We start from the raw sequence: 25,957 nt of genomic DNA on the forward strand, positions 1-25,957 counted from the left end.
TTGCATTTGGAGCTCTAGTGCATGAAATAACGTGTATGTGTTCAGATCTTTGAGGTGGCAGAGGATCCTGGAAAAGGAGTGCAAATTTTTTTTTAAATATATGTTTACAATTCATTATTATGGTATCATTTATTTTGCCTTACTCTCCCCACCTTGAGGGAGACATGGCTTTCCTGGGCCTTGGAAGCAGAAAACATGTTCCTTCCTTCCTGAATGCTGACATGGTGTTTGTTGTGGTTCATCCTCTATCTGAAGTTTTTTTTTTTTTTAAGGTTTTATTTTTAAGTAACTTCACATCCAACATGGGGCTCAAACAACCCCAAGATCAAGAGTCCCACACTCTTCCAACTGAGCCAGCCACACTCTTCCAACTGAGCCAGCCAGGTGGCACATCTCTAGTTCTGAGGTCCCAAGTCACAAGCAGCTTTTCTGTGCGATAAGGCAGGAGATGGGAACTGAAAGTGCAATAAATATATGCAAATAAATGTGGAATTGCCGCCAATTAAGCTGCATGTCAGAGGTTTTGTATGCTCTAAACATTTATTTGAGTAGTTTCTTCTTTATAAAATGGAGATCCTGAGACCCAGGCAAGTAAGGAAATGAAGCCAATTGAAAAGTCAATGGAACTTTCTGCCCTTGGCCTCAGGTCCATTTTGCAATCCCAGTTCTTTTGCTCTGATATATTGTCCTGAGCACATAGGAAAAAAGCATGATGAGAGATAAACACGTTGTTGTCAAGATAACACTAATTGAAAACAAGAAGCATCTAGATTTCAAACTCAAATTTTGCCATTACCACCTCAGTTTTCTCAAATTGTAACCTCTAGGGACCTCAAGTGTTGTCAGCTGTTAAAAAGGGGTAGGTCTTGCCTTCCTGAAACAGTTACCCTGATGGTGAAATCTGAATGAAAACATTGTTATAGCCTGGAAAGTGCGACAAGACCTAAAGCAAGCCTTTGAGCTGCAAGGTATTCATCTTAAAACTGAAAGAATTGGGCACCTGGGTGGCTCAGTGGGTTAAGCGTCCAACTTTGGCTCAGGTCATGATCTCAAGGTTTGTGAGTTTGAGCCCCGTGTCAGGCCCTGTGCTGACAGCTCAGAGCCTGGAACCTATTTCAGATACTGTGTGTCCCCCTCTCTCTACCCCTCCTCTGCTCACGCTCTGTGTGTGTCTCTCTCAAAAATAAATAAACATTAAAAAAAAAAATCTAAAAGGGGCACCTGGGTGGCTCAGTTGGTTAAGTGTCTGACTTCATCTCAGGTCATGGTCTCACAGTTCGTGGGTTCAAGCCCCACGATGGGCTCTGTGCTAACAGCTTAGAACCTGGAGCCTGCTTCGGATTCTGTGTCTCCCTCTCTCTCTGCCCCTCCACTGCTCACACACTCTCTCTCTCTCTCTTTCAAAAATAAATATTAAAAAAAATTAAAAAAATATTTAAAAAATTTAAAAAAATATTAAAAAAATTAAAAATTTCCAGTTACTATTTGCACGGTACCATCCAGCTCTCAGACTCCATGATTCTATCTTTTTTTTTTTTTTTTTTTTGTGAACCTCTACAGCTGATCCCATTACTGTTGTCTGATTCTGTGCTGAATGTGTCTTCATCCAGAGGAAGGTGCACTGTGGTGCCAAGTGCAAGTGCATCCTTACCCCTTCTGAGCAAAGTATCTCCAGGAAACTATGGCATGTGCCATGGCTTGGCTCCTACCAAATCTGGATGGTGTGCGGTAACAACATGAAGCACTGTACACGTGTTATCCGTACCACTGCCAGCTGGTAGCAGGAGAGGGACGCCGTGAGAACTCCATGGCATTTCTGTGCCATGCAAGCACGTAAGATGTCAGTACTCCGAGAGGTGCCATAGCGGACTCTGGAGTCCCACTGCTTAGGTTCATTGTCCTATGGGCCCATCTTATAGTTGTGTGGCCATGGGCAAGTTACTTCTGAATGCAATTTCCCCATTTGTACACTGGGAGCAATAATAGTATCAACCTCACAGGGGTTTGGCAAAGATTAAGTAATGTGATAAGCAGTTACCACCTAGAAAAATGTAATAATAAGCTGGCCAGTAATAAGCCTTAGACATTTCTTATTTGATCTTCAAAACAGTGTTAGAAGTTAAGTATTGAAGTGGACAAAGTGAGGGTCAGGGAAGTAAAATAATTTTTCCTACATTACACCTCAGGTAAGAGGTACATTTAACATTCAAGCCTTAGTGGTCTGTATTTAAAACCTGGAGCATATAACACCACTTGGGTTCAGTGAAATGACTCTGTGTATACAGTTACATGTTTGAAAAGAGCCAATCTACAAGACACAGGCATCCCATTTCAAAAAATCCTCAAGAGCAAAATGTCGAAAAAAAGGAATATATCCACTACAACCCAGACATGCCTGAGGGACAAGAAATCTTGGGATAGAACAAAGCCAAAGAAAATAATATCCTTACAAGTTTTTCTAACTATCAGGGAACACAATAATATAAACATTTAACTGCTAATGGCAAGGATTATAAAATCAATGGAGTATTTCATGGGACTCAGTGTAATGCATACACAATGGGGTAATGCTTTCTCAACTTTTCAAAGTGAGCTAGGAATGAAGTTTGCACATCATTTTATAATTAAAGACTTTGTGGACCACTGCACATTTTAGTGCAATCTCTCAGTTATGTTAGTGTACTGCCTAATGTGTGTGAAAGACAAATAGTTTTAGTGGTAGTAAATCATCAAGTAATAACAATTTAATATTATTTGATGGATGAGGTTCCTGGATTAAACAAACACCCACACTGAACTAAAAAATCATCTAAGAGACAATCCATTAGCTAATTAGCTAATGTTAGGTAGAAAGGGATGTGACCTAATATCAACTGAGAATCTGCTCAATGTTCTAGGCTCATCATTAAGTATTTTAGATGTGTTACTTTACATAATTCTCACAACAGTTCAATAAGGGCTAATTTTTTAACTTTTTGGTTGAGGATATTAAGATCAGAGAATCTAAATAATAGCAGAGCTATGATTGTAACAGAGGTCCACTTTGGCAGTTTTCTTTCCCACCCCTTGCTCTCAGCCTCTCTCTTTGCCCTTCTCTGTCCCTCCTGTCTTCTCTCCTCCCTTTCCTTCCCTTCCCGTGTTCCTCCATTAACTTAACCAATACTTACGGAACATATGTCATATATTGGGTACTGAGTTAGTCGCTGGAGACTGAGCAGGGGAGGGAAAACCTCCCTGAATACTTCCAGCGGAGGTGACCCTAAAATTGAGGAGATGAACATACATCAAGTCGTTGCATCTGTGAAGGTCACATGGCACATGAGAGAAGTGCCATGAAAGAAGGAATATGGTGCTGTAGCAGAAAAGAATGTGTGATTAAAGAAGACATCCTTAGACAATGACAGCTTAACTGATATCTAACGGTTGAGCAAATTTACTAAGGAAGGGGTGGAAGTGTGAAGACTTGAGATAGATTCTGGATGGTTGAGTGGCAGATGCAAAGCCCTAATGGCCTTAGTGGGTGAGGAAGTACAGCATGAACAAGGGCCCAGGAGAAGGGCAGTGAAGCTGAAGTGCAACAAGACTGGGGAAGTAGTACCAGAGGAAGCTGAACTAAGTGTGAAACATACTGAGGTTCTTGTTTTTTAATGTTTTTTGTTTGTTTGTTGTTACCGGTTTAAGTATTTTATCTTTATTTTAGGAAGAATAAAAACAAATTAATAATACTTCAGCATTTTGAAAACTTGACTATGGCTGAACTAAAAAAAAACAATAGATAATTTAAGGGGAAAATGGAGGAGAATGAAATGTATCAGAGCTACAAAGAAGAAAAGGACAAGAGCTATGGTCTGAACAACAAGAAATAAATGATCATGACTAGAAGTAGATGAAGGTTGGGGAAGATGAAGGACACAATCCTTAAAATATTACCCAGATTTGGAGTGCTTGGGTGGCTCAATTGGTTAAGCATCTAACTTCAACTCCGGTCATGATCTCACGAGTCATGAGTTCGAGCCCTGCGTCGGGCTCTGTGCTGACAGCTCAGAGCCTGGAGCCTGCTTCAGATTCTGTGTCTCCCTCTCTCTCTGCCCATCTACCATTCATACTCTGTCTCTCAAAAAAAATAAAATAAATGTCAAAAAATATATTATCCAGATTTTTTTGAACTCCATCTTTTTAGGTAATGAGAGTGGTATGATATATTAGCAGTCTTCTTCTCAAAGATGAGTACAACACTGCTTCCATTATGTAGAATAGGAGGTTCTTGGGATTCTCAGTCAGTGCCACTGGGAAACTGTTTAATCCCCAGCCCCCATGGAGTGGGGAAAATACTAGAAAGAAAAATATGAGGCCCCAGAGTAGTCACCATATATTATAGCAGAAAAGTACAAAGTGAATTAAATTGGGAATCAGTGAGTTAATTCCAATCTTGGCTGTTATCCTAACTAGCTCAAAGGTCTTCAGCAAGCCACTTATTTTAAGAATCCTTTTTCTCTTTTGCCAACTAGAAGCTTCCAACTTCTAAAATTATTTTTAAAATGAAATGTTTCTCGTAAAAAAAAAAAAACAACAATAACTGTAATTCAACTTCTGGGAAGATGGAGAAGACATACATTCCTATTCCTCCCACTAAGTACAACTAAAAGCCCTAAACTTTACGTATAAAACAATGATAACAAGACCCTGAAGCATGGAAAAAGAAAGCATATCAGCCAGGGACCTTGGAACTTGAAGAATAATGATGTAACAGTGAGTTCTGGGTTTTCCTTTTGCTTTCAATATCCCCAACTTGGTATTTGAAGAGTTAACAAAGTAACACCAATGGCTGCAGACAAAAACACTCTCAACAGAAGCCTCCTCTCTTTAGACCAGAAAAGGGGCAGCCTAACCAGACAGAAAACTTATAGAAAATAACCACTCCACTGCAGGCAAACCCTCAGAAAAAACATCAGCCCTCCATTCCCCATGCCAGCAAAGTCTGAATGAAAAGCTTAGATTTCCATCTTTACCAGGAAGTAACTAGACCCACATCCCTCTGGTGTCAATAGAGACTACTTAGGGGAACCCGTATTTCCACTCCCCTACTGCTGCAACGAGATGATATCCTTCTTCATCCCTCTGGAGTGGTGTCAGAGGAGACTCAGTGAAACAGTGAGGGGTCATGAGTTCAATTGCTTCCAGTTGTGTCTGTGGACGGCTACTAAGGAGCCAGAGCATTCAAACCTGCCTTTCAAATGTTGGTAGGAACACTTATGGAATGTGGAACCCAGAATTCTACCACCACTTGGCAGTAACAAGGCGGCACACACTCTTTTCTTGACAGATCAGTGCCAAAGGAAGTCATATAAAACAGATGGTTTAAATAATATTTTCTATATTTAATGTCCAAAATGTCTAGGTTTCAACTGAAAACAACTTGTCATATGAAGAGCTAGGAAAATCTAAAACTGAATGAGAGAGGCAATTAAGAGACACTATCTTCAAAATGGCAGAGATATTAGAATTATCTGGAAAAGATTGATAGGCAGTGTCGTTTTTCAATGAGCAATTACAAATACACTTGAAACACAAGAAAAAATAATGTCAGAAAAGAAATATAGTGTTGGCAAAGAAACAAAAGGTATGAAGAAAAAAAAAACAAATATAAACCTTAGAACTGAAAAATGCAATAGATGCAATAAAATACTTAATGGATAGGGATGCCTGGGTGGCTCAGTCAGTTAAGTGGTTGACCTTGGCTCCAATCATGATCTCACAGTTCATGAGTTTGAGTCCCGCATTGGGTTCTGTGCTGACAGCTCAGAGCCTGGAGCCTGCTTCAGATTCTGGGTCTCCCTTTCTCTGTGCCCCTCCCCTGCTCATGCTCATGCTCATGCTCTGTCTCTCTGTCTCTATCTCTGTCTCTCTCTCTCTCTCAAAAAAATAAATCTCAAAAAAATTTTAAAAAATACTCATTAGTTAGCTTTAACAGTAGAATAGAAGAGACAGACCAGTAAACTGGAAGTTGCAATAATAAAAATTATATATCTGAAAAAGAGACAGAAAAAAGACTGAATAAAAATGAACAGAGCCTCAGGGACTTACTTGCAGAATATTACAAAATACCATTTGTGTTACTGGAGTCCTAGAAAGTGAGGAGAGAAAAAGGGAGAGTTGAAAAGTCCTCAAAGAAAAATACCTAGCTTTTTTAGGATAGAGATCCCAAATGCTTCACCAACTCAAAAGAAGAAGAAGAAGAGAAGGAGAAGGAGAAGAAGAGGAAGAAGAAGCAGATAGATTATAGTCAAACTTCTGAAAATCAAAGAAACAAAATTTGAAGGTGGTCGGTGAGAAATGACACATTCCCAGTAAAGGAACACAAAATTTGTGTTATAACAGATTTCTCATCAGAAACCATAGAAGTAAAAAAGAAGTGCCATAAAGTTTTTAAGTGCCAGGTGCTGAAAAAAAAAAAAGACTGTCAACTCATAATTCTATATCCAGCAAACACATACTTCAGTAATAGAAAGAAAATAAAGAAATTTTCAAATGAAGAAAAGTTAAAATAATGTGTTACCAGCAAGACTACCCTAAATAAATGGCTAAAGTAAGTTCTTAAACTGTGAGGGACACAATAAAAGGAGAAATCTTAGAGTATCAGGAAAGAAGAAAAAACATTTAAGTAAAAAAATAAGTACACAAAATAGACTGTCCTTTTCCTGATGAGACTGTGTCTGATGGTTGAAGCAAAAATTACAACATTGTCTGATATGGTTCTAAATGAATGTACATTAAAATTTTAAGGAAAATACATTGTAATTATGAAAGGGGAAGGGGCTATATGAGAGCTAATAAAAATATTAATCAAAAGAATGCAGAAGTGACTATATTAATATCTAATAGAGTAAACATCAAAGCAAAGAAAATTACAAGAGATGGAGAAGGATGTTATATAACAAAAGAAAAGGGGAAATCCATGGATACATTATAGAAATTGTAACTGTGTATTCAACAAAAAACAGAGCTGAAATATGTGTATCAAACAGTGATAAAAGTGGAAGGAGACAGAAACAAATCCCCACAATGATTTTGATGACTTCAACACCCATCTCTCAACAACTGAGAAGAGAACTAGGCAAAAAATCAGCAAAAGTATACATTCTTTTCAAGTGTCCATAAGACATAACCAAAACACCCTTTATCTTGAGCTATAAAACAAGCTGCAACACATTTAAAAGAACTGAAATCATACAGACTGAGTTCTCCAACCACAGCAGAATTAAACTGGAAATCAATTACAGAAAGAAAACAAGAAAATCCCCAAACACTTAAAAACTAAACAACACCCTTTTAAATAATTCATGAATCAAATGGGAAGGCTCAAAGGAAGTTTAAAAATATATATTGAACTGAATGAAAATGAAAATACAGCATATCATGTCAAGAAGAGACACATAGATCAATAGAATGCACTACAGAACCCCAGCAACACCCTACACAAATATGCTCAACTGATTTTTGACAAAGAACAACAACACAAACTGCCTATCTGACAAAGGACTAATGTCTAGAATAAAGAACTATTAACAAAAGTCAACACTAAAGCAATCCAATTAGAAAAGATACAAAAGACGTGGAGAGACATATCCCCAAAGAGGACCTATGGATGGCAAACAACCACGTGAAAAGATTAGTAATTAGGGGATACAAATTAAAACCACAAACGGATATCTCAACACAACTATCAGAATGGGAAAACTAAAATTAATGGCAACACCAGATGCAGGAGAGGATTCAGAGATGATAGATGATGACTCATGTTTTTGATGGGACTGTGACATGGTATCATGACTCTGGAAGCCTATTTGGCAGTGTCTTATCCAATTGGACAAGTAACAACAATAAAACCCAACAATGGCCTTCCTGAAAATTATTCCTAAATAAATGAAAACTTATATTTGCACAAAAACCTGTTCAAGACTGTGCATACCATCTTTACTGACAATAGTCCCAAACTGAAACTAACACTGATACCCTTCAGTAGGTGAAATGCTAAACAAACTGGGGTACATTGTTACCAGGGAATGCTGCTCTACAATAAAAAGGAACAAATGATTGATACAGTCAAGAACCTGAACAACACTCAAGAAAACATGCTAAGTAAAACAGCCAATGGTAAAAGTTACACACTGTATGATTCTACTTATTGATCATTCTTACAATGGCAAAATTATAGGAATGGAGAACAGATTAATAGTTACCAGATGTTAGGGGACGTGGGGGTGCTGAGGGCAAGAAGAAAATGCTGTAGGTATAAAGGAAACACAAGAGAACCTTGTGGTGATGTAGGTGTTCTGTGTCTTGATTCTACCAATGTCACCATTGGAATTATGATATGTAGTATACCTTTGCAAAGCTGTTGTATTTCCATTGGGTAAAGGGTAGGTGGAATATCTCTGTAATATTTTTTGCAACTGCATATGAATAGACAACTACCTCAAAATAAAGAGTTCAATTAAAAAAGGATTATTTATTTATTTATTTATTATTTTAGAGAAAGAGAGAGAAAGAGCGAGGAGAAGGGCAGAGGGAGGGAGAGAGAGAGAAAGAGAGATCCCATGACCCTGGGATCATGACCTCAGTTGAACGCTCAACCCACTGAGTCACCCAGGTGCCCAAAACAGAAGAACTTAAATCTACTTGTAATGATTTAGAAAATACCTGTGTTATAATAATAAATAACAAAAGCAAATTGGAGTAATACCACACAATGTGATTCCATTTCTGATTCAAAGAAAAGGACAGAAAACATAGGAAATTATGCATGCATATGATTCTATAAGTGGATACATGCCAGCCTAATATTTTTATGTTGTCAATTGATGTTGATGGTTTTATTGGGGAAACGCTCACTCTTATTATTTATACATTTCTATATGGCTTTAAATATTACAATACACATACATACTTTTTCAATTAGGAAAAAATATATTAAGATCAATAAAACTTTATACTTTGGGGGAAAAGTCCAGTGTTTATAGCAGATAAAGTAAATGATGTGTTTTGTGTTTTTGCTTGTTGTGAAATTTCCATGAATGAGCAAGTATGGGGAATCCTATAGACTCTGCCCCCCTTCTCTTTGAGTTGTCCATGTAAATAGTCCCAGCCTTTGATATACTGTACAGAGTCCCTAGAATTTTGTGAACTACTGTACCATATAGAATCCATAGAATCAAGGTATCTTCTACATTCTAAGACTATTGAAAAGATGTGAATCTCAGAGTTCATGGGAACACCTGTGGGGTCTCAAGATGAGCATGACTTCACTTGTCTTTCTTCCACTAGTACCTGCTAAGAAGCCAAACAGTCCCCTCTGATCCCTTATAATTTTGTAAAATTGTAACCTGTGTCAAGGTCATTCTCACTGGATTGGGTCCTGCAGGTCTAGGTCCAGGATCTCCAGGAACACCATGTAGTCAGCATCATTGACCTCAGTATCCACATGCACCAAGGTATTAGATAGTGTTTCCCCAACAAGAAAATTGTATCCAAATTCATTGTTGTCATCTAGATTCAGGGAAGACTACCATTTAGCATTTCCCCAGTGAGCCTCACAAATTTAATTATACAGTTACATAACATTTTGCTCTTTATAACAACAACAACAGCAACACTGTGTTTATAGGACCCTTGGTGTGTGCATGTTGTGTATGTGTGCATATGTATTTCCCTAACATACGCATGTGTGTGTGCCTGTATACATACATATGCATATATGCATGCATATAAGCATGCCATATGTATTTATATGTGTGTGTATACACATACACATATATATACACATATCTTCTTTGTATTATTAAAACATTTTAGATTCTGGAGCAAAATGAAATAAATCCTTTCCATGGCCCAAAATTTTTGTTTATTTCTTGTTTACTTTTTTCAAGTAAAATCCATTTTGTCTATTTTCATTACTTTCTGGAGATGGCCTTGTTGCAAAAAGGAAAGAGATACAAACAAATATACACACAGCAGAAGCAGGGCAATTCTTTCCTGTTCCACACATAATTAAAATCATAATACATTTTCTATCCTGTGGCACTATCAACTTTTCTCTAGTCGTATTTAATCCCATGACCTTGAAAGGCTTCAGTCATAATAGAAAAAGAGGAGGAGGGCTGCTGGGTTTCAGGTCTTGCGAGTGGAAAGATTCTCCTATTCCAAGCCAGAGCTCTGAAAGTGAATTAATCTTTTCAGTCTCTGAGGAGGCAAAGGACCCTTACTGCCCAAAGATGCTCAGAAATGAGTTTCTTTGAGAGGGGCAGAGCCTGGGCCTTTACAGTCTTGATTGACAGTAAAACAAAAAGGAAACTTGGGGTAAATGTATGGAAGAAGGGTTCAAAAACTTGGAAATATAAAATGGAAAACGTGTCCCTTAGCCTTAATGGTTCAGCATGAACCAGCATATTTGTTGGAAATGTTTAAAAGATATTGTGCAATTTCAACTTTCGGCAAAAATGCATCCAAATGTTTTCCCATTAAAGCAAACACCTTTTCAATGCTGAGAAAAGAAAGGTTGGGGCGGGGAATCACCTGTAACTCTACCTTCCAAAAACAATATGTTATTAACATTTAAGGCAATTTTCTTTCAGTATTTCTCAATGTATATTTTCTGTGGAATGATGATTATTCCACATAACCTGGTTTAAAATTAGTTTTTTCCACTTCCTCTGTATTATCATAGGCTTTTGTAATGACAGAAGCCAAGGGGATAAGGAACTTGGGCTTGAATATGAGTGTTTCTCATACACCTATTGCCTAACCTTGCGCAAAACATTTTAACTAACTTAAATTTGATTTATTTGTTTTATAACGGTAGCAAGAATAATGCACTCTCTGTAAGATTATTGGGATCAGCACATGATAAAATACCTAGAATATGCTTATCACAATTCTGGGTACATAGTGAGTAGTAAAAGTTAGCTAAAATAATAACATGATTTGATACATCTATTCTACTTCATTCTATGACTGTGTAACAATTTAGTTAACCAAATCATATCAAATCTTTACCATTGAAAATGATCATTAAAGTCTTATGTATCTGGGAGGGAGAGGGGGCTAAAAAAGAAAAAAAAATGTTATGTTTCACTTTCCTTGTATTTGTGATTATTATTTCCTTAGGAGAGATTCCCTGAAGTGAGATCACAGTTTCAATAGTTATTCTCTTTTTTATACATCTTAATACACGAAAATTTTGCTTTCTGGAGTTCATCAATCAGTTCCTTACATCAAAAACATAAAAGCAGGGGCGCCTGGGTGGCGCAGTCGGTTAAGCGTCCCACTTCAGCCAGGTCACGATCTCGCGGTCCGGGAGTTCGAGCCCCGCGTCAGGCTCTGGGCTGATGGCTCGGAGCCTGGAGCTCTGGGCTGATGGCTCGGAGCCTGGAGCCTGTTTCCGATTCTGTGTCTCCCTCTCTCTCTGCCCCTCCCCCATTCATGCTCTGTCTCTCTCTGTCCCAAAAATAAATAAACGTTGGAAAAAAATTAAAAAAAAGAACATAAAAGCAAATATCACTCAAATGCACACAAGGAATGAATATTTATTTCTCTAAGATCAATACCTCTTCCTCATTGAAAACGCGGTTGCTGTTTTTATTATTCTATTTCAATATTTTATAATTGAGCTTGTTACATAGATGTCATCAAATCCCTTATGCATTTTTGAATTATTCTTGCCCAAATGCTCTCTTATTATCAATAGGTGCATATTCAATTTGAGCATTGATCTCCATTTTACACTTATGCCTTCTAGTAATAAGAAGTGTCATCTGACCAGCACTTCACGGACATTTTTAAATGTCTTCCAGATAGAAAGATTAAATGTAGACATGTCTAGTCTTGATTAGGTGTATTATTTGTCCTTGTATTGGCCTGGCAGGTGTGTTTATACACAGCATCATAAATTATTAATTTTACTGAACAAATAATTAACAAAATAATTTATAACAAAGTCTGTCTAAGTTCCATACCTAATTATAGTATCAGCAAAACACTTCAATTCAAAGAGGGGAGGGGACTCTCAAAATGCTTACTTAAATTTTAATTGCAAAGACTCCAGTTTTTTATGCTGTTTGCTTGTTTTACTTTTTAAAACTATTGCAGTGTTATACTGATTTCTATCTCTGTGAATTTGTTCATGCCTTTTCTCTGCCTGAAGCATCCTCCCAGCAAAATCCCGCTCAACGTCCAAAACACCAGTCTGATAGCTCTTTCCTGCGCAGATTCCTGTGAGCTTCTCGAAGCAGAGTCAAGAGCCACACTAGGTTCTGCCACTGTACACATAACCTGTCACAGCACTTACACAGGTTTGGAATTACTGAATTTCAATTATCCTTCCCTCTGTGATACTGAGAGATTCTTGAGGACAGGAATTGCCTCATTAGTCTATGTAATCCTTACATATCAAGTTAATGTTTGGCTTTGAAAATGTGTTGTATAAATGTTTGTGTGGCTTCACTTAGAATTAGGGGGGCTATATCAGTCTCTCCAAGCATTTGGCAATAAATGGACTCCAGTCTCTCTTGACTAGCATTTCTCCACTTCAGATAACTGCTGTCACAACTCTGTCCCCTTCTAGACCCATCAAAGGGAAACCAGAATGGTATGCTCTATGCGGCCACTGTTCCCCAATGGTTGTGTAAACTTGTGTAATTTTTCCATTTGTCTAATGGTGATTATTAAGTACCGCCAAGTCATGTGGGACTTTTTACTATTTAGGGGTGGATGCTAGTGGGTAGTCTGAGAACCCCAAAGAAGAGAGCAATATCAAATTGGTGTTGCTAAGCTGAGGTCAAAGACTTTCTTGTCAATATTATTGCTTCCATGTCTGCTGATATGGTCATATGATGTGAATTGTTTGATCACAATAAGAGGGTATTGGGCGAAGGGGTAGAAGCCTGCTGAGATGTAAGAGTATTAATTATATAATGTTGCAGTTGGGGAACAATTTTTAAATTAATTATGTTGGTCTATTTATTTTTTTAGTTAGGCTTAATGCAATCATGAAGTTTCCATGATTTCACTGGAAATTATGTGGCTAATTAAAACCCTGTTTTAATAGAAACCTAGAATGGTCTCTTTTAACACCATACTGCACATGTCCCCAGGTGTTATAACTATGAAAAGATTATGCCAAGGAAGGTAACAGTTTGTTGAATGAGTGAATGAATGAATGATCCAAGAAATTATGGTACTACTAAAAATAGTAATTAGCTGTGCCTAATATGCAGTAATTTTTTTCTACCTCTCTTTTTGTAGTTATGCATTTAGTGTGGCATTTCTATTTCAGAGCAAGTACTCAGTGAATGTTTTTATCTAAATAATGAAATCATTTAGAACTGTATTTGTGCACCTTAGAAATCTTTTTCTGTTAGGAGGAAATCTCCATGAAGCCAGAAATCTATTTCTTGGCTTCTATTTCTAGGGAATCATCCATTAAGGAAGAGACTCCCAGAGGGAGGTCAGTTACTTATTGAGTGAGTAGACACTTAGATTCGCAAAGGAAACTGGGCCCTGCACACAGGACAACAATGGCTTCATCAGTGTAACCATTGTGCTTCATGTACTTGCTCAACTGTGCTAATGGCTGCCTGCTTGTCACATTACCAATCAGGCTGACGGTACCCTGATCTAAATTTGCACTTAAGACACCGAAATGACCAGCCTGATTATTCAGTGGTCTTTTTGTAAGCTGAATTGACAGGAATAAAGGCATTAAACCATTGTTTGACAATTGCTTTTTATTTATTTAATTAGTTTCCTTTTAATGCCATTGGTTAAATTTTTGATTATGTTAAGATTCTCTTTGGCCTAACATTGTAAATTAAAGAAGTATTGATTATGTCAGCCATGGTTCAGCCAAAGAAGCAGAACCTGTAAAGCAGGGAAGATGTCAGGCAAACTACCCAGCCACAGACACAGTAAGTTAACACTGTTATCCACAAACAGTAAGGAAGTAAGATTGTGGGCAGGACTAGAATTGCATAAGAATAGAAAAATCTGTCATAAATAGGTGAGATCTCTTCTTTCTCCCAGGAAAAAATGTAGCTTTGTTTTGGCACCTTTCAACAGATCCATTCAGACCCACCTGATTATCAGGATAATAACCACTACTTAACATTAACTGTGAAATCCATTCACGGCAACACCTACATTAGTGTTTGATTAAATAACTGGGGACTGGAGCTAAGACAGATTGACACATCAAAAAAGCCATCACATCTTTTTTTTTTTAATGTTTATTTTATTTTTGAGAGACAGAGAGAGCCCGTGCATGCAAGCAAGTGGGGGAGGGGCAGAGAAAGAGAGAGAGAGACAGAGACAGAAACATAGACAGAAGCAGGCTACAGGTTTTGAGCTGTCAGCACAGAGCCTGATGCAGGGCTCAAACTCATGAACTGCGAGATCATGACCTGCGCCAAAGTCAGGCGCTTAACCAACTGAGCCATCCAGGTGCCCCAACCATCGTATCTTTCTCTGCCAGCCCCGAGACTCCCCTCCCAGGGACTGGGGACACAGGAAAGGGGGATCATATTACCAAAAACAGCCATCTCATAAAGTGTTCTCTGTTCCCCACCGTAATCCTACCTAAAGAGTCTTCTCACCCAGAAAGTGCTATTGTTCCCACAGAGTAGAGATTTCTTTCCTCCACCTAGAAGAAATAGACAGTTCAGCCTGAGAAGGCTTCTTCTGCCCCTAAAGCAGGGGTTGTCAGCTGCCAGTTTGTGACCAGTGAGAGAGTCCCAGGGGCATGAGATGGACAAATTTATATAAAATTTATGTGGAAAGGTGTAGGCCATAATACAGCTAAAATTATCAAAAAATAAAGTGGGATGAACCACTAGTTGATATCAATGCCATACAGCTAAAATGATAGTGTGTTATTAGTAGAGAGATAGATACAGAGATCAATGGAAAGGAATTAAGATCAAAGAAATAGACCTACATATATATGGTCAACTAATTTTTGGCAAAGATGCAAAAGCAATTCAGTGGAGGAAATATAGCCTTTTCAATAAATTGTGCTGGAAGAGTTGGACACACACACACAAAAGTAATCATTTATCTAAACCTCACTCCTTTGGCAAAATTTAACTCAATCACAGACTTAAATGTAAAACTTAATGTTACCATTTTTTTAAAGAAAAAAACCAGGAGAATATTTTTGGCATCTATGACCAGGTAAAGAATTCTTTAATACCAAAGTGTGACCCATAAAAGCATACATGGATAAATTAGACTATCAGGTTAACAGTGTTTGCTCCCTATATGTCTCTTTCAAGAGGATAAAAATATAAACTGAAAACTGAGATAAAATATTCGTTAGTCACACATCTGACAAAGGACTGTTATCTAAAATAGGTAAAGAAGACGAAACTCAACAGTAAACACAAACAACTCAATTAGACCATGAGTAAAAGACATGAAGAAATGATTCCCCCAAAAAGACATCCAACTGAGAAATAAGCATACAAGAGGCAACCGATGGAATGGGAGAAGATATTTGCAAATGGCATATCAGATAAAAGGTTAGTATCCAAAATCTGTAAAGAACTTATCAAACTCACCACCCATAAAACAAATAATCCAGTGAAGAAATGGGCAAAATACATGAATAGACACTTCTCCAAAGAAGACATCCAGATGTCTAGCAGGCACATTGAAAATATGCTCAACATCACTCATCATCAGGGAAATACAAATCAAAACTACATTGAGATATCACTTCACACCAGTCAGTGGCCAAAATTAACAGCTCAGGACACAACAGATGTTGGCAAGGATGTGGAGAAAGGGAGACCCACTTGCATTGTTGGTGGGAATGCAAACTGGTACAGCCTCTCTGGAAAATAATGTGGAGGTTCCTCAAAAAATTAAAGATTGAATTACCCTATAACCCAGCAATAACACTACTAGGAGCTTATCCAAAGGATACAAGAATATTCATAAGGGCACATGTATCCCAATGTTTATAGCAGCACTGTAAACAATAGCCAAAGTATGGAAAGAGCCCAAATGTGCATCAACTGATGAATGGATAAAGAAGATGTTGTATATATATACAATGGAATACTACTTGGCAATGAGAAAGAATGAAATATTGCCATTTGCAACAACGTGGATGGAACTGGAAGGTATTATGCTAAGTGAAATATATTAGTCATAGAAACACAGATATCATATGTTTTCACTCATATGTGGAAGTTGAGAAACTTAATAGAAGACCATGGAGGAAGGGAAAGAAAATATATATAGTTACAAACATACAGGGAGGCAAACCATAAGAGACTTTGAAATACAGAGAACAAACTGAGAGTAGAAGAGAGTAGGGGGGGTGGAGGTATCAGGGAAAATATATATATTCATACACAAGGCAACTTGGATGAACCTCCAGACAATTATGCAGAGTGAGAAAAAGACAATCCTAAGTGATTTCATTTTACATAATTCCATTTATATAGCATTCTTAAAATAACAAACTTTAGACAGAGAACCTGTAAGTGGCTGGCAGAGGTCAAGGCAATAGGTGGGGAATGATGTGGTTATGCTGTAAAAGAGTCTTATCAGGTAACTTGGTGGGGGTGAGACTGTTCTGGGTCTGGACTGTATCAATGTCAATATCGTGTTTGTGATTTCCTACGACAGTTTTGCAAGATGTAACCATTAGGGGAAACTATAATGAGTACAAGGATCCCTGTATATTATTATGTACAGCTGCTGTAAATCTACCATTTTCTCAAAATAAAAAGTTTAACAAAAAAACAATCACATTAATCAAATGTTTTTATTTTTTCTGCTGCGCTTCAACTTTTGGAAATACAAAATGATACGAGAGTCGGGATTATAAATTTTTGTACACAGTATTAATTCCAATATTATATGCCACATATTTTGATACACTAGTATTTATTAAGCTTATAATATTCTGTATTTTCATATATACTCACATCTTTGATCCTCACAGAAGCTGTTAAGTAATATGTTCTTCGTGTCAGAAAATTACAATAATATATTCTCTATGTTGGAGAAAATAAAGAAGGTGGGAAGGTATTAGATGAATTCATGCAGCTAATTATGATCAAAGATAAAGAATCTGCATCTGGAGTTTTGATGTTGGTTCTAGAATTTCCTAACCATAGAAATGACTTAGTACTCTAGGGAAGAAAGAAATGAAAGAAAGAAGGCAGAAAAGAGAGAGAAAGAAAGAAAGAAAGAAAGAAAGAGAAAGGAAGGAAGGAAGACAAAGAAAGAGGCAGGGAGGGAGGAAGGGAAGGAGGAAGGAAGGGAGGAAGGAAGGAAGGGAAGGAGGAAGCTGTGACATTTCATTTTAGAAATCAGTATTGTTTTTTTCTACTAAATCTTCAGTCATTGTTGTAAAGGAAATAGACATTATGGTCCTTGGCTTGATATTTGGGAGGAAAAAGTGGCGATAACCATAGAGGCACATAAGACATTACTAGGGCTGCCAGACAGTCCAAAAAAGAAAAACTATTAGTCTATGAACAAAACTACCTATTTCCACAAATTTGATTCAGTCAAATTTTATGCTACAACATTTATTAAGACATGTTGAGTATACAGTACTGCACTATTCTAAGAAAAGAACAAAGACTAATTTTCATGAAAGTCAGACTTTTAGGAGCTATAAGCATGCAGTCCTGCATAACAGACTATATTGGTACCAGTAACCAATAGCAATGACCCAGCCTGGAAGTCATATCTAAAGTTACATCTGCATTTGATTCAGTTGTTCTCCATATTAGCCAAGTTATCTTGAAACTATGGAAAATATTGACACGCATTCCTAACTGCCTTGATATCTTTTTTAGTCACGAAGTGAGAATGGAAATATACAATTAGTCTTGCAGAAAAGTCCTGCATCAGTTAATCCTAAGGGCTGTAGTGTCGATGGATATATTGGCCATGATGCTTAAAACTTCGAAAACAAAGAGAAATTATATTGCTGTTCAATTTCAGCTTTAAAAAGTAACAACTTTCCAAGGTCTTGTTTTATTTGAGGATCTGAGTTTTAGGTCCCTGATAATTCTTAGGAAATCTTGCCTGTGGTAGCAGAACATAGTAGGGAAACATGAACTTATCCAAGAATCCATGGGAATGTTGCACCCACAAATTGATTTCAAATGATATTAATTTAAATACCTGACACTGGGTGGGGGGCTGAGTATTTCAGCCAGCTAAATGTTTGACTTTGGCTCAGGTCATGATCTGGTTAGTGAGTTTGAGCCTCATGTCAAGCTCTGTGCTGGCAGCTCAGAGCCTGGAGTCTGCTTCGGATTCTGTGTCTCCCTCTCTCTCTGACCCTCCTCCGTTTGTTCTCTGTCTGGCTCTCTTTCTCAAAATAAAAGTTAAATAAAATAAAAAAAATTTTAAATAAAATAAAAGTTAAAAAAATACCTAAGACGAAGAAAGTCAAAGTATATAATACAGATATACATTCAGATTGTCAAGAAGTGGAATTAGATTGCTGAAAATAAATAACTCAGAGTCCCAAAAGACATGTTTATAAAATATGCAAAAAATTCCCATTCCATATGCACTGTGAAGAAGCAGACGGTATGTTTCTTGTTGTTGTTCTCAATGACATTTGGGTGAGGAAACACACACGCACACACACACACACACACACACACACACACATACACACACTTTTGTTGTCTAGACAGCAAAAGCCTTGGGATATAAGGCATGGAGAAAATTGGAGCATACGTGGGTGGAGATAATAGGCAGATATTTTGGATAGATGAACAAAGTAGGCATGTTTCAAATGCAGAAACCAAACAGAGATGACGGAAAGTGCACCCTAAGTAGAGAAGGACTTTTATGTTGGGGAAAAGTGAAAAATATTGATTTGAAAAACTGGGTAAAGATTAGGGAGAATTATTTGACAAAATTCTTGCCATAGGTGCCTGGGTGGCTCAGTTGGTTAAGCTACTGATCCTTGATTTCAGCTCAGGTCATGATCTCCCAGTTTGTGAGTTCGAGTGCCATTTTTGGGCTTCCCACAGACAATGTGGAGCCTGTTGAGTTTTTCTCTCTCTCCCTCTCTCTTTGCCCCTCCCCATTCGTGCTCTCTCTCTCAAAATAAACTTATTATTATTACTTATTATTATCACATACTGGAGCACGTGATAATTATTAAACTGAATTCATGATACTGGAGTTCTTAACAATTAATTTCTTTAAATATATTTTGGATGGCAGATAAAGGAATGGAGATATCTCGTGCTGAAGTGAAAATAGACAGATAATCCACAGATATTGTGTTTTAATCCTTTCCTCCCTTTCCAGTGAATGAACATTGCAAAATCACATAACCTATTTACATTTGGGGTCATTTTATTAACTGAATTAAGGAATTGGAGGGGATTTTCAAAATTCCTTCCACTTCAAATAATTTGTCAAATCTGACTATTCAGTTAATACCATTTCTTTTTAATCTGTTTTATGGGTTTCTACATGCCTCATCTGCCCCTGAATGTTGGATTCCTTCATTTTGCCTCAGGTTTTCCACCTATCTCATGCTCCCTGTGGATACATTTTCCCCTATTTTCATGCTTTAATTAGCCTTCCCTATCAAATATTTCAAATCCTTATCTTTAACCCAAATCTCTTCCAACCACCTAAGAGCATCTCTCCTTGGATATTACATCTTGAATACAATATTTCTAACTACTAATTTAACACTCTCTACCCACCACAAATGTAAGGTTTTGTATTTCTCTACTTTCAATTTATAGCTGAAGGCCTGGAATATGGCAGATACCCAATAAATGTTTACTTAAGTGGAATGTGTATTATATTTAAGAAAATACCAGATTTTATTCTGAGTATAAAATGAAAATATTAACAAAGGTGTCCATATCTCAATTACATCTCAGGTCTATATTATTATGCACTTTTCTACTGAAGTAAAGATCAAAGATAACATATTTCTCCCAACATTTAAAGTTAAGGAGACTGGAAGTATGGTGCTATATTCTGACCCAAAGAATATTCTTTTATCCTCGAAGGGTGTTGAGGATACCTGGTTCTGTATTATCTCTCTTTTGCTTGAGCAGTATTTTCAGCATCGGAAAATCTCACGGGATATGACTTTAGCACTAGCTCTACAATAACATTTTACAATGGACATCAAGAAGACACTAAAAACAACCAAGAATAATTCAGTGTTTTATTATCTAAGGAGAGCCTATTGCTAAGATAACTCCCCCATGTATGCTAATTACATGTGAATTTTCTTGAATTCCCAGGAGAATTTCATATATTCAATTACAAATGTATTCAGCTCAATCATTTTTTGAATCTCTGTCCATTATACTAACAGATTTATGGAAGACAGAATAAAAAAACATCCAAATCACATTTGTCTTAGGAATTGACCAAAGCTGTATTTTATATCCAGATACACTATTAAAATGTTATGTTAAACACTAGTTTCTATCACTCATTGTTTCTGTAGGTGAGTCACCTTTCAAACCTAACTGTGTAACATATTCTTCTTTCCTTCAAACAGTAAAATTAGACTTTAAAAAAAAAAAATATGACAGATTTTTGCACAGTGTTTTAGGAGAGGCTCTGGGCTCAGTGATTTACATGTCCTGCCCCTTACTTCCACGGCAGCCTATAGATAGGCATTATTTATCTCCACTTCATAAATGAAGGCTGAGCTCATGGTAGAAGGTAAAAGAATCAGCATGTGAACCAATGCCATTTTGACTGAAAAACTAAGCTCTTTTCATTGCACAGAGACCAACACCTACACCATACATGCAAAAAAGAAAAAAAAAATCAGCAATTACATCTCCTTAAATATTTTTCCTCTAAAAAATGCTACTTTGGGAAAATGGATTTATACAAACACTTGTGGGCACTCTTTTTAAAGGACTTTAGAAACAGTAGGCCAAATAGAGACTTAGAAACACAAAGAGAAACAGTCATAACTCCGTAACCACATTTGATTTTTGACAAAATACGTTTCATCAACTTTGACAGCTGATCTTTTCCTCCAGTCTTAGTTCTAAATGTCAATATTTCCAAAATCAAATTATTTCACAATGTTGATTGGTTTAAGAAGGCATTCTGTTGATTCTGAATGCAACTGTAAAGAGGAATCCCCCAAGTTTTTTGTTATAGAGTTGCTTTAAAATAAGTGTATAACCTCTTATGTTATTTTTAAAATCTATAATGAAAATACTACAGTATTCAATATATTTGGGGAAACAGAAAATCACAGCCTTATCATACATCAGCACAAAACCTCACTACGACAATTATATTTGAGTCAGGAAAATTGTCTTTTTATCTCAGTTCTGTCACTTAGTCCTAATAAATTGTGAGGGTTTGCAGAAAGAACCAAGATTCCCATCCAGCCCCTTTTTGCTAATCTCTAACGTGCATAAAATAATTATAATGCCAACCTTATGGGTTAGTGTAGGGTGAGTGAGAATATATATGAATATTGTTTGAATATTCTAGCACAGGACATTTTATATGGATGCATGTTTTCTATATAGCTGCATTAATATGAACATTTTTATGTTGGGAGATACTGATTTTTCAGATACATAAGCTATGCAATTTTGTTAAAAAATCATTAAGATGGATAGATGTGCAAAGGGTATGATTTTGTTCACAGTCTCACCAGGCTTTAAGAGTGATTCCCAAATTGCTTCTGGGCTTTGACTTTCTGTCATGCACTCAGATGACAGAATCTTCTAGCAGAATGTCCTAGCCCTGCTGAAGGTATGACCACCACGCCTCTGGATTTATGTGCTACCTAAGCTTCCTAAAGTTTACCCATGTTGAGTAAATTCCTATCTAAATTCCATGTAATCTTATAAGGTGACTCATGATGCAATGAAGCTGATATATAGGTAAGCACCAAACATGGGGAGTTTAAGTGGCTTGCATTAAGTCTTGTGTTTGGTTTCATTCAGAACCAGAATTCAGGTCCATAGAACATTAGTTATAGGGGCCCTCCCTCTCCTGCCCCATATAATGGGCATTGCTTTGATTGCTCCCATTTTGTAAGGTAAATGAGGAAGACATTACCTTTCTCAATCATGTCTCAGACCTATTCAGGGCAATACCAAACACGTTCATGTTTCCCATTATTGGAATTTATGGCAGGAATTCTTTGCTCCTGTATTACTATTTTTGAATGTTTATTTATTTATCTGGAGAGAAACACACACACACAGAGAGAGAGAGAGAGAGAGAGAGAGCATGGGGAAGGGCAGAGAGAAAGGGAGAGAGAGAATCCCAAGTAGGCTCCACACTGTCAGCGCAGAGCCCAATGCAGTGCTCGATCCCACAAACTGTGAGATCAGGATCTGAGACTAAAATCAAGAGTTGGATGCTTAACTGACTGACCTACTCAGGCCCCCCCTACTCTTCTTTAAAAAGGACTTAATTGAGGGACACCTGGGTGGCTCAGTCAGGTATGTATCCAACTTCAGCTCAGGTCATGATCTCGCAGTTTGGTTCCTGAGTTCAAGCCCTGCATCAGGCTCTGTGCTGTGAGCACCAAGCCTGCTTTCAATCCTCTGTCCTCCTCTCTCTCTGTCCCTCCCCTGCTTGCTCTATCTTAAAAATAAAATAAAATCATTTTTTAAAAAAAGGACATAATTCAGTGTGTACTTTATAATGAATTTGGTCAGTTGTTTGAATGACTAATACTCATTTGAAATAAATCATTAATTTAAAGTGAAACATTTGTCCTTGTACTTCATGTCTAGCGGTATCACCTCTTCCACGTGTCATCTTGACAATGTAAATAAACTCATCTGGTGAGATGTCTACTATTTTCTTTAATGTGTTATCTAGATGAGTAAACACAGTGTCAGGAAATTTGAATACTCAGCCACAAAGCTATAAAGCAGCAAAACTGGCATTTGAATGTGAATGAAGCTGGCACAGTTTTTTTGCTCTGTTTAGTGCACCATGAGACCATGCCTCCCCACCTTCAATCATGAAATATGGATGACAATCTAGAGTCGCATGATTTACCTTTTGGTTTTCCTTAATATGAGGTGTTTTTTTTTTCTTTTCTCCTTTTGCACCACTCAGCTCCAATAACTCCAAAGAAATCAGAACTATTTACTATACTGGATTTATTAATCTATTTGTCCACTTCTCCTGTATATTTTTCCTGAACATCCATTATGAGCCAGGCACCAAGTTAGACACTAGAGATGAAAAGAAGATATCTATTTTTAAAGACTTCACAGTCGAGAAAAGTACAGACAAGTGAATCAAATATCAGTCACTAGGATGTGGGCAGTAAAAGAAGTAAGCACAGGGGGCTGTGGGGATACATAGTTGTGATCAACACATAAACTAAAACAAGAAAACAGAACAAAGTGCACCTCATAAAATACCATTCAACCAAGAATACATTACATTTAAATGTTAAATGTGCATTTAAATTATAATGCCCATTTAAATGATAAATCATCACCTAGAAACCTGACTACCTAGGATTTTCCTGAAAATGTTAATCATGAAAGAGGTGATGGTACTTATTCTATAACCTGAAAGAAAGGAGACTTTATATTGTATATGTATGTAAATATGGACCAGACATGTGAGGGAAGACAGAATTTAAAAATGTGCACGAATATTTATGCTATATTCCATTGCTTACACATGTTTTCTTAAACAAATCCTTCAGAAAAAAAGTCTCTACTGGATCAACCAAAAAATTTTCCTCTAAATCTATCCTCAATACACTTTCCTTACTTAATTATACTCTTTTGACAATAGCACACACATCCATTCCTCTCTTAACATTTTTTTCTTATGCTTTGGGTTCAACTTGGGAACCTTTTTCTATATTTATGTAAATGTCACTGGTCCACAAAGGTCTAGCTCAATATTCAACTAGTATTGATTGGGTCTTCAGATACTGCGCCAAATGCAGCACTAGAGTTTTGAATTAGAGAGATGAGCAAGACAGCTTGGTCCTGGTCCTAATAAAACTGTTTTTCTTGATGGTTGATTCAAACATCATGTCACTATCCAATTGACTCCAACTGTAAGAAGTTCTATGAAGAAAATTAGAGTGGAATGGGAGGGTGCTGATATACCATTAAGAGCTAGGGATACAGGCCTTTAAAAATTAGCTTTTGAACAGAACTTTGAAGTATAAATTGAACTTAACTTGGTTGAGAAGGAATAATATGTGATAAGATCCTAGGGCATGAGTGCCCATTTGATGAACCTATAGGAAGCTATTGCTATTGGATTGTGACTGTGGCTGACTCAACCTTATACATGTCAAGAAAGTAGGGGCCAGATTGCACATGTGTTTATAGACCAAGGTTAGGGCTAATGAAATTTTATGTTAATGAAATTTAATTTATTGGTGTTTTTTTAAAGCACACTTACAATTTAATGATATATATATATAGTGTTTATGGAGATAAATATGAATTGGTAGGTATATAGGCTGATGTTGAGATAAGAAGAGAGGAGAATATTTTTACAATGCAAAGAGAAAGTATTTTATTCTACACTAGGATGTGGCATTGGAAATGGGAAAAACTGATAGAATTTAAATCCATTACAAGATAAATTTGACAGCAAGTATTCATTAATTGGATATGATAATAAAGAAAAGTACAATAAGGAGGATCATAGCCTCATTGTTTGCTTGCACAACTGATTGACAGAAGGCCAATGAAATAGAGCACATGGGGTTAAGGATAAAGAACATAAGTTCAACACTTTTTTAAGAAAATTAAGATCTTATTTTTTTAAAGCAGTATTACATTCACAGCATAGTTGAAAGGATAGTCCAGAGATTTCCATATACCCTCACTTCCATATGTCTATAACTTCCCCTGCTATCAATATTTCTCACCAAAATGGTACATTTGTTACAACCGATGAAGCTACCTTAACCCTTCAAAATTATCCAGAGTCCATAGTTTATATTATAGTTCACTCTTGGATTTGTACATTCTATGGGTTTGGGCAACTGTATGATGACATGTATCCTCCATTAAGGCATCATACAGAGCATTTTCTTTGCCCTACACATCCTCTGTCCTTCACCTGTTCATTCATCCTTTTATTCCCCGACCTCTGGATATTATGATCCCTTTACCATCTCCATAGTTTTAACTTTTCCAGTGTGTTCTATAGTTGAACCATACAGTATGTGATGTTTTGTTTTGTTTTGTTTTGTTTTGTTTTTTTCAACTTGGATTTTCTCGTTTAGGAATTTATAGTTAAGTTTTTTCCATGTCTTTTCACATGAGTTCAACTTTGAACATGTGGAGTTTGATTATCTATGAAAATTTCAGGTAAAGATATTGAGTAGGATTTTAAAATCTGGAACTTAGAGAAGAGGTCTGAAATAAAGTTATAAATGAGGGAACTGTAAGATGGAAGTTAGAATCAGGAGGATGGAAGATGATCCCATTAGTTATTATGGTAGGAATAAAGGAAAATAAATTGGTTATAGTTTGTTCCAACTTGGATTGCTTAACTTGAACTTTAAACATCTATGCTACCACGTGTGTGTGGCACTGTGCAACATAATTAGAGATCCTGTTTCTTCATGTACAAACATAATTCCAAGGACTGCCTTTCACACCACTCTGGAATTCATCATTGTATTACAAAATTAGAATATTTTACTGATAAAATATGAATTTTATATATATTCAAAATATATTATTCATAATAATGGAAACAATGTCTTCTTCCCTGAGGAGATCCTAGAGTACACAAAGCAGAAAAAGATATGAACTCAGGGAACCAAGCATCAAGGGGTGTGATTCATTAGTTACTTGACCAGAATCTTGGCCCCTGTTTCTCTTCCTCCAATTAAATAAGGAAACAAAACTGGTATTGTCAGAGAAGGGAGCTACAAGTATATAAAGGGGAA

The sequence above is a fragment of the Acinonyx jubatus genome, chromosome C1 (assembly GCF_027475565.1).
Source record: "Acinonyx jubatus isolate Ajub_Pintada_27869175 chromosome C1, VMU_Ajub_asm_v1.0, whole genome shotgun sequence".
Classification (NCBI taxonomy): domain Eukaryota; kingdom Metazoa; phylum Chordata; class Mammalia; order Carnivora; family Felidae; genus Acinonyx; species Acinonyx jubatus.